This window comes from Symphalangus syndactylus, chromosome 19 (assembly GCF_028878055.3).
Source record: "Symphalangus syndactylus isolate Jambi chromosome 19, NHGRI_mSymSyn1-v2.1_pri, whole genome shotgun sequence".
NCBI classification, from domain to species: Eukaryota; Metazoa; Chordata; class Mammalia; order Primates; family Hylobatidae; genus Symphalangus; species Symphalangus syndactylus.
The window spans coordinates 84,650,998-84,669,433 of record NC_072434.2 but is presented as its reverse complement, the minus strand read 5'-3'; the positions used below and the strand labels follow the sequence as shown (position 1 = coordinate 84,669,433).

General features: G+C 36.9%; 1 protein-coding gene across 3 annotated transcripts in view; it reads right to left on the bottom strand.

The window, feature by feature from the left end:
• The window catches only part of FMN2 (formin 2), a 392,431-nt gene that overhangs the window by 169,387 nt on the left and 204,608 nt on the right, over positions 1 to 18,436 (bottom strand). The window lies entirely within an intron of this gene.

Below are 18,436 nucleotides of genomic sequence, written 5' to 3'. Positions count from 1 at the left end.
AAATACATCATAAAATATTATACATTACTGCACTACTTTATATTAAGTGTCAGACATTAGATGACTTAAGTTATGTGTATAGTTTTATTATCCACACATTTCTTTTCAGAACAGAGAAAAAGGCATTATGCATATTTGTTAGAAAAAGGAAGCATCAGTGGTTCCCACTTGGATGGGAGAAAAAGGAAGCATCGGATGGGTAGAATGGAGAACTAATGGCCTGCTCTAACAACACCCATCCAGGATGACTCATCTTTTTGTAGACAGCTCACTTAGTAAAGACCACCCAAAAGAAACGGTAAGTGGTAACTAGTCATCTAAAAAGCAAATGTTGCAATAGGAAGTGACATAGCAAATTCCAAGGGATTAATTCCTGTACTGAGCCTTGTACTTCAGAACAAGATGCATGGGTGGGTGAGGAGAACGAAAAGGTCAGGAACAGGAAGAAGTGTTGGGGAGTTCTAAAAATAATCTCTTAAGTCTTTTGCATAGACATATAAGGAAAACACTAATCTTGATGTGCAAATTGACAAGTGTGGAGGTAAAGTGTGTAGGGCATCGATCTGATCAGTTCGAGAAGTGCATTTTACTTGGGGTAACAGATTCTATAATACATTGTTACTCTGCTTTCTGTTACAATGACCAAGAAAGCAATACTCTTTATTTCAAATTTAAAAGTAAACACTGATAATCAAATGTATTTTGTGGAACATCTGATCACAGAATTACTCTTTCTTCCAAGAAACAATGCCATCATTAAAATCATGATCAAAGCCCTGGTATTTTAAAAGAAATTCTATTTAAGAGAACTTGTCAAGGGTAGTGTTCTAACTGCCATAAACAATTATTTGCATTCATCTGGTTAATGTTTTTGTAGTGCTTACTATGTGCCAAGGAGATACAATACTAAGGAAAAACAATAGAACTTTCATCAGATCAGAGAGAATGGGAGTAAAGAAAAGTGAATATGCGTAGAATGTCTAGGTTTACAAGTATTCTAAAGATAAGGTGCATGTTGCTGTAATAGCCTGAAATGGAAGGATTTGATACAAAGAATTCCTAAGGAAGAAAGGAATGAGAACTGAAGATTCAGGAGATTTTTACTAGAAGGAGATGGTAAGTGGAAATCTCCTGCCTGAATGAACACCTTTTGTCAGTGCTGTTCTAGTGGTAGGATCTGCATGGTTTTGAGAAACTAAAAGGGGATAGGTGGCTGGAGAGCAGAGGGCTACAAGATGGTAAAGTGGATGGACCATGCAAAATTAAAAACAAATGTGAAGGAGAAGTGCTCAGAGAACCTACCTGCCTACAAAAAGTAAATGGCCATAAATTCCACAATGTGAACATGAAACTGCTCTCTGTTCTACAATGTCAGCCTTTTGGATGTCAACTAATAAAAGAAAAATATCATATTAAAATAAGAGAAAGCCAGCATGGTGGTGCATGCCTGTAGTTCCAGCTATTCAAGAGGGTGAGGCAAGAGGATCACTTGAGTTAAGCAGTTCAAGGCTGTAGTGAGCTATGATCACACCACTGCACTCCAGCCTGGCCAAGAGAGCGAGACCCTGTCTCTTAATAGAATAAAATAAAACAACAGTAACGACATATAAGAACAATCCCGGATCATTTATTTCCACATATTTCCAATGCAGCTGTGTTAATCTTTTAATTTTCATTTTCCAGGAATTTATGCAATATAGTTGGTTTATCCAAAAGAAACATAACTATCAAAAAATCAGTCAATAATTTTATGATGTGACAGGCAGTGTCACACCTTACATTAACAAGAAAGAAATATAATTTCTGTTTTTTATTAAGTTTATAGAGTCAATCTGTAAGTGATTCAAGATCCAAAGCTTTTCTTTTTTTTAATTCTGAAATTCACCTTAAGCACGTTTATGGTTGAAAATGAGCATACTTGCAAGGATTCCATGAACCAACTCAATAAAACAATGAAATATGAGAGTATGGTTTTAAAACAGCTACGTGGGGAAAGTCAATACTCCTCTCATTTTTGTTTGAAGAAACTGATGATTAAATGTTGCTTAAAACATGAATCAATTAAATTCCTCTAGGAAGTTATGGGAACACAGAATCGTTAATCCAATTCATTTTCACTAATGTAATATGGTATACACTTTTGAGGATGGTGTATCATGTGGCATGCATGATACCCTTCTTCCAGATTAAAGTTTATGGTGTGTCAACTACTACCCTAGTAATGTTTAAGCAAAGATTGCTAAAACTATAAAACATGCCTGTGAAATCCAATCCTGAGAAGTGTAAATTTAGACCTCTAGTTCTTTCTACTTTACCTGCTTTTTTTCTTCCTTCTAATTGGATTAGAACTGTTTAATTCCAAAGGGGGTGTTGAATTTTTTCCCTTCCTATCTTTTTGCATGTTTTTTTCTTCAGTTGAACTGCTAATGGTATTCATGTCCAGGTTTTGGTTTGGTTGAATACTTAAGATTTTTTGTTTATTTGTTTCTTAAATATGAAAGAAAGAAAAAATGATTTTCAGAGAAACACAATTCAACTGATAGGTATACACGAATATTTTAACAGACACGTTTTTGGATTGAAGTTAGCCATTCAACACACTTAAAAAAATGAGTAATTTTCCTCATCTGCTCCCTCATTCCCCACACCACAGTCTACCACTTCCTATCCGCCTCACAAGCTCACTTTGCCATATAAGGAGTATATTTCAAGATTCAGAAGCAATAGATACAGTTAACCAACTGTAAATATTATATACTGCTTAGGAAAAAACGTTACTCTCTGAACTTAATGATAGTCAATAACCCTAAATAAACTATAATGATTTTTGTTTTTAAAAACTCACTAGGTTGTACTGCATTTAGTAACTATGTGGTTTCACAAGGTTTTAATTCCTCAGTAAACAGGAATTGAGTCCTCAGGATTGTGGTTTTTGAAATTAGGGTGTGTTTAGATTTGGAGGCTAACCAAGATTCATTCACATCTAGAAGAGAAAGCTCACTGCCAAACATATGCAATCAGGAGAGAAAAAAAGATTACATTCTAAATAAGGTTTGTATAACAAATACTTCCATCTGTTTCACAGAGATCAAATAGAACTACTTTAAAACAGACCAATGACATTTAAGCATCTGGCAAAAAGAAAGTGTGCTGTATGTATGGGAAAGGATTTAGGTTAGCAATATTTTTTTCTTCAAGGATAAGAAGTGGAATGCCAAATAAGATTATTACCCATATATTTAATTTAAAAATTGAGTTTAAATATGTTTATTTTTTCTAGATAAAATTCACATGTACCCTCAAATGTTATTATTAAACTATTAAGGCAAAATTAAGACTATTCAGCTATCTTTCAAACAGTGTGTCAGACCTGAAGTTAATAATTACCATTACACCAACTTGATAAAGTTGGAAAGATTTCCAAAGAGGACTCAAGCCAAGTCTAAGCCCGTGCATGTCATGTTTCTAGAGACACTTTCACATGAGCATGACACCTACCATATAAAGTCACAAACACACATGACTGTCATGCCAGATGAGACCATACCTCCTAAAACCTCAACCCTCCCTACCATCTGTGCCAGTTACTGCCTCTCATCCCTCAGTTTACCTTCTAGAACTGAATCTGAGATAACGGACTGGGCTCAGCAGCGCCCCCTTTACAGCGAATATGAGGTTATGCTTTGCCCGTAGGAGGTGATGGAGGGGCACTGCTGGAGGAAGGGGGTCCTCCTCTTGACTCTGGTATGCAGCTTACCTTTTCTGCAGCACAACTGGTCAGCGGTGTGGGTGTATAATGGCATCTGGGGGTGCTCTGCCACACCCCAGCAGCATACCCGGAATGCAGAGTCCTTTGGCAACCCTGCAGTCCTGACCCAGACTCAGTGACCAGTTTGCCTCCAATGCAGACACCCAGGCACTGTGTACCTGCACCAGCCAAGGTTTGCCTGTGCCCTGAGGTTTGTTTCCTGGGCCCTCCCTACATGGATACTGAACACTCTGGGCTTCATGTTCACTGTAGCATCCTAACTCCTGCATGCCTGCCCACTAGCTGGAGTTCACCTGCCCCCAGAAGTGTGTTTCCTGCTTGCCCAGAGACGTGACCAGCTATGGCCCAGGCAAACCAGTGGGCTGCGACCACACCTTCTCCAGTGAGATCTGCACCCCAGTCTTAGAGAGGGGACCCCCTTCCAAGCTTATCCGAACTTGGGTATGCCTACTCATCCCTAGGGTGCTGTTAAAGTTATGAGTGCATTCTTGTACTCTTCCATCATAGGTTAATCATTCATTATAATAAACTCTTCTGCTTCTATCTGTCTGTGGTTTATGTCCCAACTGAACCCATACTGTTAGACTTTCTAACACTCACACCCTCACTCTCCACCTTCTGCCTTGAGACTACTAGACTCCTGTATGTGCATATCAATTATGAAGGAAAAGACCACTCAAACCTAACATAACCACAGAATTCTCATTGCCCCATTTTCTACCAAGCTGCTTCCACTTATCAGCTAATGGCAATCCCTTCCTATTGCTCAGGCCAAAAATTGTAGGATCACTCTCAATTTCTTGTTTTCTCTCACAGTCCATACCCAGCCCGTTGGCAAATTCTACTAGCATATTCTTCAAAATAGTTCCAGAATCTGACCACTTCTCAGCAGCTCCACTCTGTACACTGAGGTCCAAGCCACTATCATCTCTTAACTCTGAAAGGTCTCTGACACTCCACCTTGCTTCTCATAGTGTATTCCTAGTTGTCAGAGCTTCTTACAGGGGTGTCCAAGGGAGAGAATACAGTCATGGGTTCTTAGTTTCTGTTTCTGATTGGGCCAGTAAATCCCCATCCTCATCCCTCTTTTCTGCTTATCACTAGGCATGAAACTAAAAACCATGGCTTCAGGCTGCTAAAAGCCTGAAACAAAACAAAACAGAATGACAACAACAAAATAAGGCGAGTTGGACAAGCTTTGAAACATGAATCCTCTAGCCAAAACTGTGTGTTAACTTCCCATTTTACTCAGAGAAAAAGTTAAAGTCTTACAAAGTTCTACAGGTCCCTACAGGCGCTAGTCCCCACCAATTTATCTCTAAGTAACTTCTGCCATGTTCCCTTCCCCTCCCTCGTGCCATTTCAGCTGTGTGGGCTTCCAGCTGTTCCCTGAATATATCAGACTTGCTCACACTTCAGGCATGATATGGTCTCTTAGATTTACACATGGCTTCTCTTCCTCATCTCCCGCAATTCCTAGTTCAAATGTCATCTTTCAAATAACAACCATATTTAAAATTGTACCCACCATCCTGGGCAACATCCTTTCCCTCACATTGACTTTTTTTTCTCTTTAACACAGAATATTTTAAAAACTACACATGTACCTAATAGCCACAATAATTAATTAATTAATTAAATACCTAGGAATAACAAGAAGGCGAATGATCTCCATGGGGAGAACTAGAAAACACTGCTGAAAGAAATCATAGATGACACAAACAAATGGAAAAGCATTCCATGCTCATGGGTTGGAAGAATATCATTAAAATATCCATACTGCCCAAAGCAATCTACTCATTCAATGCTATTCCTATCAAATTACAAACATCATTTTTGACAGAATTAGGAAAAAGTATTCTAAAATTCAAATGAAACGAAAAAGAGCCCCAATAGCCAAGGCAATCCTAAGTAAAAAGAACAAAGCCAGAGGCATCATATTACTGGGCTTCTAACTATACTTCAAGGCTACAGTTACCAAAACAGCATGGTACAAAAATAGACATACAGATCAATGGATCAGAACAGAGATCCTTGAAATAAAGCTGCACACCTACCACCAACTCATCTTTGACAAAGTTAGCAGAAATAAACAATGGAGAAAGGACACCCTATTCAATCAATGGTGTTGTGAAAACTGGCTAACCATATGCAGAAGAATGAAACTGGACCACTATCTCTCACTGTATATAAAAATTAACTCAAGATGGATTAAAAACTTAAAAGTAAGACCTCAAACTATAAAAACTCTGGGAGAAAAGCTAGGAAATACTCTTTTAGACATTGGTCTAGGCAAACAATCTATGATGAAACCCTAAAAACAAATGCAACAAAGCCAAAAATAGAGAAATGAGACAATTAAGCCAAAGAGCTTCTGTACAACAGAAGAAACTCTTGACAAGATAAACAGATAACCAACAGAATGGGAGAAAATATTTGCAAACTATGCATCTGACAAAGGACTAATATCCAGAATCTATAAGGGATTTAAATGAATCAACAAGAAAAAAGGAAACAACCTCATTAAAAAGTGGCAAAGGACAATAACAGACATTTCTCAAAAGATGATAACAAGCAGCTAACAAACATAAGAAAAAGTACTCAGCATGACTAAACACCAGAGAGATACAAATCAAAACCACAATGAGATGCCATCTCACACCAGTGAGAATGGCTATTACTAAAATGTCAAAAAATAACAGGTGTTACAGAGGTAGTGAAGACAAGGAAATGCTTATACACTGTTGGTGGCAATGCAAACTAGTCCAGCCACTGTGGACAGCAGTTTGGAGATTTCCCAATGAACTAAAAATAGAAATACCATTCAATCCAGCAATCCCATTAGTGGGTGTATATTCAAAGGAAAATAAATCATTCTACCAAAAAGACACAGGCACTCGTATGTTCATCACAGCACTATTTGCAATAGCAAAGACATGGAATAAACCTAGATGTCCATCAACAGTGGACTGGATAAAGAAAATGTGGAATTCTACAACACCATGAAAAGAATGAGGTCATGTCCTTTGCAGAAACATGGATGCCGCTAGAGACTGTTATTCCATATGCAGAAACATATCACATGTTCTCACTTACAAGTAGGAGTTAAATTTTAGGTTCACATAAAGATGGGAACACTAGAAACTGGGGACTCCAAAAGGAGGGAGGGAGGGGAACAAGGGCTGAAAAACGTCCTGTTGGATACTATGTTCAGCTTCTGGGTTATGGGATTAATGGAAGCCCAAACCTCAGCCCCCTCAATATGCCCTTGTAACAAACCTGCACATGTATCCCTTGAATCTAAAATTAAAATGGATTTAAAAAAAAAAAGAAAAGAAAAACTATAAGCAGCCAGGCGCGGTGGCTCACACCTGTAATCCCAGCACTTTGGGAAGCCGAGGTGGGTGGACCATGAGGTCAGGAGTTCGAGACCAGCCTGGCCAACATAGTGAAACACCATCTCTACTAAAAATACAAAAATTGGCTGGGCATGGTGGTACATGCCTGTAATCCCAGCTACTCAGGAGGTTGAGGCAGGAGAATCACTTGAACCCAGGAGGCGGAGGCTGCAGTGAGCCGAGATCGCATCACTGCACTCCAGCCTGGGTGACAGAGCGAGATTTCATCTCAAAAAAAAAAAAAAAAAAAAAAAAAAAAAAAAAAAAACTTACAAGCATATCTATTCTAGAAAACTGTATGACTAATGACTTTAAAACAATTATGCTGACCTTATAATGGTTTATATCCCATTACAATAATTATGCTACACTACTAAGATGACCTTTTCGTGTAATAATTCTTATGACAAGAAGAAGTATAAGTGGAAGAAATACATAAAAGGGATATACATGCAATTATTTGGTAATAAGTAAAATAGTAACTATGTTAAATTAAAAATACACAATAGACACACATTCCTTGGCATTATACAATAGCTATGTTTCTGCAAGTCTGGATTTTGACTGTACTATAGTAGCATTTTCCAAACCACATAACACTATTGTTTTCACTGGATTCATAATTTAATTGAAGGAAGAATATAGTTTAAAGTGTCCTCCACTTGGAAACTACCACTTTATTAGGCACATATTATGGCTCTGCACAGTTTTATTTTTAACTTTAACTTATTTGATTAACTTATTTTTAACCTGTTTGATTACGAAACATGTTTTTTACTATAGACTACAAAACAATAGTGTTTCACTGAACCCAGTTTGAAAAACACAATACTGGGAAACGCATGCTTTTGAAAATGAATGAATTTCTTTCTCAACAAAACCTAGATTGAATATATCTTGTATTAGAGAGAGTAATAAGCTCATTTAAATGTTAAATGAAAAGAAATGATTAAATACAGTTACAGAGACTACGTTGTCCAAGATACAAAATTATGCAATGTGCCAAAAAAGAGGAAAATCAGACTAAATCTCAAAGGAAAATACAATCACAACAGATGCCAACCTCAAGATGACCCAGATGTTCATATTATCAGACAACGTCTTTAGAAAAGCAGCTATTATAACGGTGCTCCATGATATGAACAAAAATACATTAAGAATGAATGAAAAAATTAGAAACCCCAGAAAGGATTCTGGGAAGATAGCAGAGTAGAAAGTACCAGGGATCTATTTCCCCATCCAGACAATTGTACTAGCAGAACCTGTTGGAAACTTTGGGGTCTACTGTTGGGCTTACAACTTCCAAAGAAAGGCTTGGAGCTTAAATTACAATTAATTTTAGTCAATGTTAGCTCTTAAGCAGATTAGCAGCTACCTATCCCCCACTCCCGGCCCTGTGGCAGGCAGCTGTGCATGAGCTTCTGGAGCAACCTGCACACAGCCTGCAGGAGCCAAAGTGAGCCAACCTCCCAATGCCCTCACCTTCCAAATATAAAGGATCTGTGCTCTGATCCCTGATTACTGCTTCTGATCACTCAGGTGCAAACAAAGAAGCAGGAGGCCATTGTTGAGCCTCTGTCCCCCCACTGTAGTTGCCCCTCCTTATCTGGCTGAAGTGACAGCTGGGGGATTAAACGGCCAGAGCCCTCTTTTTTTCCATGATTCCTTTTAATCTTTCTCACCTTTTGGGAGCCAGACATTAAAGATTAGGACATTTAAAAGCAACTGTATATATCAGGAAAATTAGAAAGTGACCACGTGTGCCCAGGGAAAGGTGCAGGCTGAAAAATGCCCTGAGAAGACCTTAAGTTTACACTTCAGGCTTATCCTTGGCACAAAGATAAACTACAAAAATCAAAAAACAACAAATAAAAACAATTTTAAAAACCCCAGCAAACCCTTGGGAAGAGGGAGAATGTGATTTCCAGAATTACATTGTTAAATTCAAATGTCCACTTTTCAAAATAAAAAAGAAGGAAAATCACAAGACTTACAAAGAAACAAAAGTATGCACCATTCAAAGGATAAAGATAAATCAATACAAATTATCCCTGAAAAAGACCTGATGGCAGAGTAAAGACAAAGGCTTTTTAAATTTGGTTTTAAATATGCTCAAAGAACTAAAGAAAGCAAGCCAAGAAAACAATGTACAGACAAAATGGCAATATTAATAAAGAGATAGAAAACCTGAAAATAAAAAGAAGCTGAAAAATACAATAACTGAAAAGAACTGAAAAACACAATAACTAACATGAAAAAATGCACCAAGAGAATTTAAAGACAGATTTGAGGAGGGAAAAGAATGAATCCATGAACTTGAAGATGGATCAGAAAGTATCAAGTCTAAAGAACAGAAAAAGAAAAATGGAAGAAAAGTGAAGAGAGCCTCAGGAAGCCATGAAACACCACCAAGCAGACCAAATATGCATTATGGAAGTCCTAGAAGAAAAAGAGAGAAAGGAACAGAGAGGATATTTTTAAAAAATAATGGCTGAAAACTTGTCCAATTTGATGAAAGATGTGAACATAAACATCCAAGAAGCTTAATGAACTCAAAATGATGTTAATCCAAAGAGACCTACATCGAGATACATTATAAACAAACTTTTGAAAGACAAAGTCAAAGAGAGAATATTGACACCAGCAAGAAAGAAGCAACTGGTCACACACAAGAAATGCTCAATAAGAATCTCTGCAGATTTCTTGTCACAAATTTGGCAGACCAGAAGGCAGTGGTCTGATATATTCAAAGTGCTGAAACAAAATAAAGTGTCAACCAATAATTCTATATCCAGTAAAACTATCCTTTGACTGTGAGGGAAAAATTATGACATTCCAGATATACTAAAGCTGGAAAAGTTTATTATCACTAGATCTGCACCACAAGAAATGCGCAAGGGAGTCCTGCAGGATGAAATGACAGGACACTAGACCATAACTCAAAGCTGTATGAAGAAATAAAGATCTGAGCATGTCAGCTACTTTAACTATTATAGTCAGTCTCTCTCACTTGACGAAGACAAAGCAAATTCTCTTTGTGATCAAGAAAAACCAAGGTCCCCAAAGATCATCTGAGGCAGGAGAGCGCAGCCTCAGGGTACAAAAGGCTCAGTTACTTTCCTGGAATAAGAAGGGAAATATACTTCTTTTTACTTAATTTTCTGATTTTTTTTTTTTAGTCATAGAATAACAAAAACATACCTTGCTCTATGTAGAAAGTATCTTTCTATATTATTATTGTATAATGATAATATAACCCTATTTTTATTTTCACTATATTTATATCCATATAGGGCATAAAAATGTATGGGAAAAGTGTCAGCTAACATTTTTATGTGAAACAAATTAAACTTTAGTAGCTTGAAACTCTATTAATTTTCATAATCTTTTGGCCTATGTTGATTTGTCTGATAGTTACACTTAGATATCAGGCAAATCTGACTAGACCCAAGTGTTGGACCCAGTAATGTGTCTGACGGTTGGAAAACTGGTTTTGAAAGAGTTTCTCTAGAACGTATGACTAAGGGTGTAATTTCTGGACTAATTATACTAGATATTGCAAACTGCTTCCCATTGAGATTATACCAAATTATATTAATATCGTATACAATAGTTACTATTTTTTCAAATACTCATCAACGTTTGACACTGTCAAACTTTTTCACTGGAGATGAAAAAGTATCTTACTGATGTTTTATTTCCATTTTCTTGCTTTCTATTGAGAATACACACTTTTTCTTGTATTTATTGGACACACAAGTTTACTTTTTTTGAGTTGCCTTGTTATCTCTTTTGTTCATTTTTCTTTGGACTTGTCCCTTGATAAGTGTAAGAATTTTTCAATATTCTGGGTCCTGATTTTCTGAGGGCCCAGGTATTGCAAATTTCTTTTTCTAGCTTCTGGCTTATCTTTTAAATGTGTGTAGGTGCCTTTTAAAACACTGAACATAATTATTCAATTTGTAATAAAAATTATCAATGTTAACAAAGATAAGGAGCCTCAAAAAAAGAACTATCAATGAAAATTCTAGAAGTGAAAAGTATAGCATTAGAAATAAAATGTTTTCATTTGAGAGACTGAATAAAGGAATAAAGATGGCAAAAGAAAGAATCAGTGAAAGTACACAATATGATGAACAGAAAGAAAAAAATAATGGAAAATCTAATGAAAAGAATCTCAGGGACTTGTGAAAAAGTACTCAAGATGTAACATGTATGTCATTAGTAAGCCAGAGAGGAGAGAAACTGGGAGAGCAGAGTACAAAAGAATATTTTCAGGTTGAAAGATGAGAGATGGAAAAACTCTCAAATGTGGTGAAAAATCATAATTATAATCAGGAAGTCCATCAGACTCAATCAGAATACAAGAAAGCCATGCCTACTTATATTACAATAAAACTGATTAAAACCCAATAAAAAGAAAAACCTAAAGGCTGTAGAAGGGGAAAAAGTGACAATTTATATATTAATACAAACTAACAATGATGGCAGATTTATCATCAGAGACAAGGTAGATCGGAGGTAATTGGGATATCTTTATTATGCTGAAAGAAAAAAATCGTCAACCCAGACTTCTATATCCAATTTTAAAATGTCCTTCAAAAAAATGAAGGTGAGATAAAAAAAATTCTAAGATGAAAGAAAATTAAGAAAATTCATCACTGAAAAGATGTGTTTTCAAAATACATTACAGATACTTCCTTAGGCTAAAGAAAAATGATATAAAATGATATTGGAAAAACTTAGTCTTACAAACGAAGAGCTTCAGAAATGCGGGAAATGTAGCTAAATATAAAAAAAACCTACATTTAAATATGTTTAATTATTTAAAAATATAATCACATACAGATGCTACTCACATCACAACAAAATAAGTAAATGGAGCAGGAGAGGCAGCAGAAAGCCCTATATGGAGTCAAGGTTTCTATATTTTATATGAAAACTCTATCTAAGTAGAGTATGAAAGGTTAGTAATATACATTGTGATTCCTAGAATAATTGAAAAATATGTGACACAAAGAAGTGAAGCTAAAAAAAATAGAAATAAAATTTAAAACAAAACAAAGCAAAAAATCCCATGTAAATAATAATGTAGGAAAGAAGAATTAGCAGGACAAAAAATGACAGACCTAAATCCAACTATAACAATAATTACAATAAATGGTGACAATCTAAATGCTCCAAGAAAGTAAAAATTATCACAATGAATCAAAAACACAGACCCAAATGCATGCTGTCTATGAGAGATGCAATTCAAACACAAAGACACAGGAAAGTTGAAAGTACACAGATGGAGCTGAAAAAAAAAACAAAAACATGCAAACAGTAAGTATGAAAAGAATAGAATAGCTATTTAAATATCAGTTAAAAGAAACTTCAAAACAAAGAGTATTACTAAAGTGAAGAAGAGTATTTCATACTGATAAAAAGCAACATCCAAGAGAAAAAACCATTCCAAATACGCATGTGCCTAATATACTGCCTAGCACTGATCTTAGCAAACTGCATGACAGTTAGTTAGCTTTCTAGAAATAGTTTTCAATGGAAGAAATAATGAGTAAAAGAAGGTAAGTTATATATGTCTCTTTGTTTTGTTTTCATTTCAGTTTGACGGGCATCTGAGCATGCTATAAGAAAGGAGAGATAGGAGAAAGAAACTAGCACAAAGTGAGAAGAGCTCTTTGACTGGAACATCAGAGGGGGGTACAAAGATTGTCATAGAATTTTTTAGATAAAGAGAAAACGGTAGTGACAAATGAGGAAACAATGGTAAATACAAATCAGATGGCTTAATGTTCCTGTATTTGTGAGTTGGGAATCTAGGAAAATGCATGGAAAAGAAGCTGGCATCACATGTTGCCTAAACATTCTACCGTGCTGAGCTCCCGTTTCAAAGGGCTCATTTATTCAACAGTCATTTAATGGGATTAAATAGCATACAGATCATATGAAACTTCCATTATAGTTACACTGGGTTCCTAGACTTCCTTTACCTGATACAGCATGAATGAAAAGAGGTAGTTAGCCTCCCAGTCCCCTTAGTAATAGCAACCATATTGGTTTCATGCAGTTGGAACTACAACTTCTGGTATACCCTTGTGTGATTTGGGGTGATAGAGGAGGGATGGAACATGTAAACACATATTCATGTCATGTGGAAATGAAATAGTGGCCTGTTTTAATCTAGCTATTACATAGCTGTGAAGTTTGGGGAGAGTCTGTAGGAAGTAGGAAGGCCTCCAACCAAGGTACGCCACAGATGTGCCCTCATACAGCACGCTGCCTTATTCCTATTAGTCTTGCATAAAAATGCAGTCTATTAGCAACTGAAAACATGGAAAAACTTGTTACGCTTTGTGCACCAAAAAATAAACTACTACTAGTTCTGTAATCTTAGGTCCATCTTGGGTTCATCAGGGTATGCATTATCTAGTATAAACTGAGAAAAGGAAGCTCAAGCTTCTTTTCAGTCCAGCGGACACTCAAAAGATTTAAGGTAACATGGGAAACGGAAAGAACTTCCTTAGCAATTCCAGGGGCTCCTGAGGCAATCATGTCTGAAATTACATCAACAAGAAGGAAACGAATCTACTCAGTTTGCCCTAAAATAGAATGTCATTGTTTGAATTTAAACCATTGTTTGAATTTAAACCATTGTTTGAAAAATTACACATAACGTGATCAGATTATTGCTGGGATAGCAATGGTTAGCTTTATCCATGGTAAAGGTATCACTTCTGAGTCTCTGCAGAAATATTTCTGAAATTACCTTATTTTTAAGAAAGCTAGGTTTCCTTTTATATTGATGTTTAAAAAAAGCAGAGCATTTGAAATGTAAATAATGACATTAGCCATTTTCATTTCTGTCAATTATAGAATAATACCAAAAGGAAAACATTACTATTCTCAGGTCATTGTTTAATGAAGTAGTAATTATTATGAATATTTCATACAAACCATTATGTTCAATATAGAATATAAAAATTCAGGCCACGTGTGGTGGCTCACGCCTGTAATCCCAGCACTTTGTAAGGTCGAGGCGGGTGGATCACCTGAGGTCAGGAGTTCGAGATCAGCCTAGCCAACATGGCAAAACCCAGTCTCTCCTAAAAATACAAAAATTAGCCAGGTATGGTGGTGGGCGCCTGTAATCCCAGCTACCCTGGAAGCTGGGGTAGGAGAACTTGAACCTGGGAGGCGGAGGTTGCAGTGGGCCGAGATTGCACCACTGCACTCCAGCTTGGGTGACAGAGTGAGACTCCACTTCAAAAAAAAAAATTCAACTAATAAGGAATTTGTAGTTAAGTGAGAAGATAAGACATATGCATACATAAAGATAATATAAAGCAAGAAGTGGAAAATTCCCAGGAAAGGAAGAAAGGAGTACTATATGATTTCAACAATGTCCTACATAGACAGCAGCAGTCCCCAACCTTTTTGGCACCAGGGACCAGTTTTGTGGAAGACAATTTTTCCACAGACCTGGGGTTGGGGGGATGGTTTGGTGATGAAATTGTTCCACCTCAGATCATCAGGCATTAGGTTCTCATAAAGAACAGGCAACCTAGATCCCGTGCATGTGCAGTTCACAACAGGCTTTGCGCACTCCTAGCTCCTATGATAAGCTAATGCCACCACAGATCCAACAGGAAGTGGAGCTCAGGCAGTAATGCTTGCGCACCAGTGGCTCACCTTCTGCTGTGTGGCCCAGTTCCTAACAGGCCACAGAATGGTACTGGTCCTTGGCCTGGGGGTTGAGGACCCCTGATATACAGAACATTTAGGGAAGAATTGTGCCAAATACTACTTAACTCTAGGTTCTGGAGCTATGGCTGTGGATAAAACAACTATTTTTGCCTTCCCAAGACTTATTTTTTAATAGATATTAATCAGGAATTTGCATATATGTATTATTGGCATATAAAGTATGCACAATGACCTGTTATTGTTTATAATGGATTCCTCAAGTTCCTGTACTGCAGAGGGCTAACCTGGTACTACCTAAACTAATGATTGTGAATCACCCTCTCACAAAATAACTTTTCTTGACACAATGAAAGGCTGAACCTTAAAGTTTGAAAATAGCAGCAATAAAAATTTTAATTAAGTTTAACCAGTGCCAGCTAGTATACTATACACTGAATGTTTATGCCCCACCCTCAATTCCATAGGTTGAAATCTTATCCCCAGGATGATGGTATTAAGGTAGGGCCTTTTGGACGCAATTAGGTCATGAGAGCAGAGCCCTCATGAATGAGATCAGTGCCCTTGTAAAAGAGACCTCGAGCAGCTCTCTTGTCCCTTCTACCATGTGAGGTTACAGCAAGAACACCGCAGTCTGTGAACCTGGAAGAGGGTCCTCACCAGATCCTAAATCTGCCAGTGCCTTTATCTTGGAAATCTCAGTCTCCAAAACTGCGAGAAATAACATTTCATAAGCCACTTAGGCTATGGTATTCCATTATAGCAGCCCAAACAGACTAAGACACAGTACTTGTTCTACTTTCATGAAGTTAAGATAAGATTCTGGGTAGCTATCTAGTTTGTCCTGAGTCATAAATTTATATTTTGTGAAATTACTTTACTTTGAAAGGCTAAACACTCCCAAACAAAATATTCTTTTTTTTTTTTTTTTTTTTTTGAGATGGAGTCTCACTCTGTCGCCAGGCTGGAGTGCAGTGATGCAATCTCGGCTCACAGCAACCTCCAACTCCCAGATTCAAGTAATTCTCCTGCCTTAGCCTCCCGAGTAGCTGGGATTACACGTGCCCGGGCCACCATGCCTGGCTTATGTTTGTATTTTTAGTAGAGATGGGGTTTCACCATGTTGGCCAGGCTGGTCTCGAACTCCTGACCTCATGATCCTCCCACCTTGGCCTCCCAAAGTTCTAGGATTACAGGCATGAGCCACCACACCCAGCCCAAATAAAATATTCTAAACCAGCATAAAATAAACATTCAATGTTCTGTATTTTCTGGATATATTTCTACACATGAATACATCAAGTTTAAGTAAGACATTCATTCCTAGATACACATACACACATATAGATACACACACATACCATGTATACACCAAATGTATATATGTAATATACATGTGCAAGATAGATAGATACACACACACCAACATCTTAAATCATTATGACCTGCTGAAGAAATTACTTTCCTCTAGTATTTCCTCCTTTCTTCCATATGGCCCTCCTGGTTGGAAGAGGGTTAGTATGAAAGACTCAAAAGAAATGAAAACCCTCTGTACCTCCCAATGGTTATATTTTAAATACCAATTTCATTGGAACATGAATATACTAAATACATGATTTACTTTTTCCAGTTTTCCCTTTGCATAGTGACAACTATATAATAAATCACTCAAACCTTCCCTCTCAATCTTTGTTTATGAGTCAGTTTCACTGAATGCTTATGCTCACCAGGCTTAATGGGTACCAATTCTACGCTTGGCCCACAGATTCTGTACAATGAACCATGAGAAATATTTTGTCTTACATCAGTCTCTATCTCACAGGTGAGACCACCATATAACATATGTCAAAAAAAAACACCAAACTCAAGAGTGGATGAGCAGGTTGAACACATAGTCCTCAAGGGAGTGATCAAGGAACAGAGTCTGCATCCTGCCCACCACATGGGTCTCCCCAGGGCCAAGAATTATTTGACTTGAGACAGAAAAGTTAAGGACCAACTAAGGCCATGCCCCAAAGAGCAGAGGCTTAAATACTAGACAGATCAAAGGCAAGAACAGAAATAAAGTAAAAAAAAAAAAAAAGCACTCAAAGATATTAGACCCAAAACAGGACCACACTGAGACTTTACCTTAAATATAATCAAAAGCACTGAAAACAACCTGCTTTATTACTACTCGAATCAATATTATTTAATGTCACATTCTAGCTAAAGACATCTCATATCGCACTTCCCAATGGCACTAACTATATCGTGCTACGGTTATTCTCCTTCAATACCTTACTCCCTCCCTTTTTCTACCACCTTTGTAAAAAAAAAAAAAAAAAAGTACTACATAAAAGAAAAGCTAAATGTCCTGCCACTTAGTGAAATAAACTGTAGCAGTATAGAGAAACAGAGGCAGAATGAACTAAATCCCAGCTATATCACAACACTAGCTATGTGACCCTGAGTAAGTCACCTAACCTCTCTAACTTTCCTCATGTAAAACAGGGGTAATAATAATAGCATTTGATCACAGTTCATCAGAGAAATGCAAATCAAAACCACAGTGAGCTATGACTTCACATCTGTTGGCATGGCTATTAGGAGAGAGATAACAGGTGTTGGTGAAGATATGGAGAAAAGGGAACCCTGGCACACTGTTGACAGGAATGTAAATTGGTACAGCCATTATAGAAAGCAGTGTAGGTGTTGCTCAAAATATTAAAGACAGAACTACCACATGATCCAGCAATTCCACTTCTGGGTATACATCCAAAGGAAATGAAAAGTATGTTGAAGAGATATCTGTACTTTCATGTTCACTGCAGCACTACTCATAAGAGACAAGATATAAAACCAACCAAAGTGTCCATCAACAGATGAATGGATAAAGAAAATGTGGTACATATACACCATGGAATATTATTCAGCCACAAAAAAGAAAGCAATCCTGCCATTTGCAACATCATGGATGAACCTGGAGGGCATTATGCTAAGTGAAATAAGCTAGACATAGAAAGACAAATAAGGAATCTAAAAAACTTGAACTCACAAGAAACAGCGTAACGGTGGTTGCCCAGGGGTGGGAGGTAGGAAAATAGGGAGATATTGGTCAAAAGGTACAAACTTTCAGTTACAAGATGAATAACTTCTAGAGATCTTATATATAAGCATGGGTAGTGATGGATGTGTTAATCTGATTGTGGTAATCAATGTGTATATCAAATCAGCATGAATATATTCAATACATACACCTGGAATATATTCAATCTTTTTCAATTAAATATTTTAAAATTTTAAGTGTGTGTGTGTGTGTGTGTGTGTGTATGAAGTGCACAGAACAATGCTTGGCTCAAGTTAGCCCCCACATCAGTACCATTATTTAAATTTAAAAAAATCATGAATGACCTCATATGCAATATGATTTGATTCACAATTTTTCAAACCATGAGACCACACATTTGTTTGATACGTTCCTAGAAAGTATTGTAACAACCACCTACTTACGCAAATTCACTACACTCAGATCAGATTTCTTTAGAGGACCTTAAAACAAAGAGCCTATATGTGCACATAGACA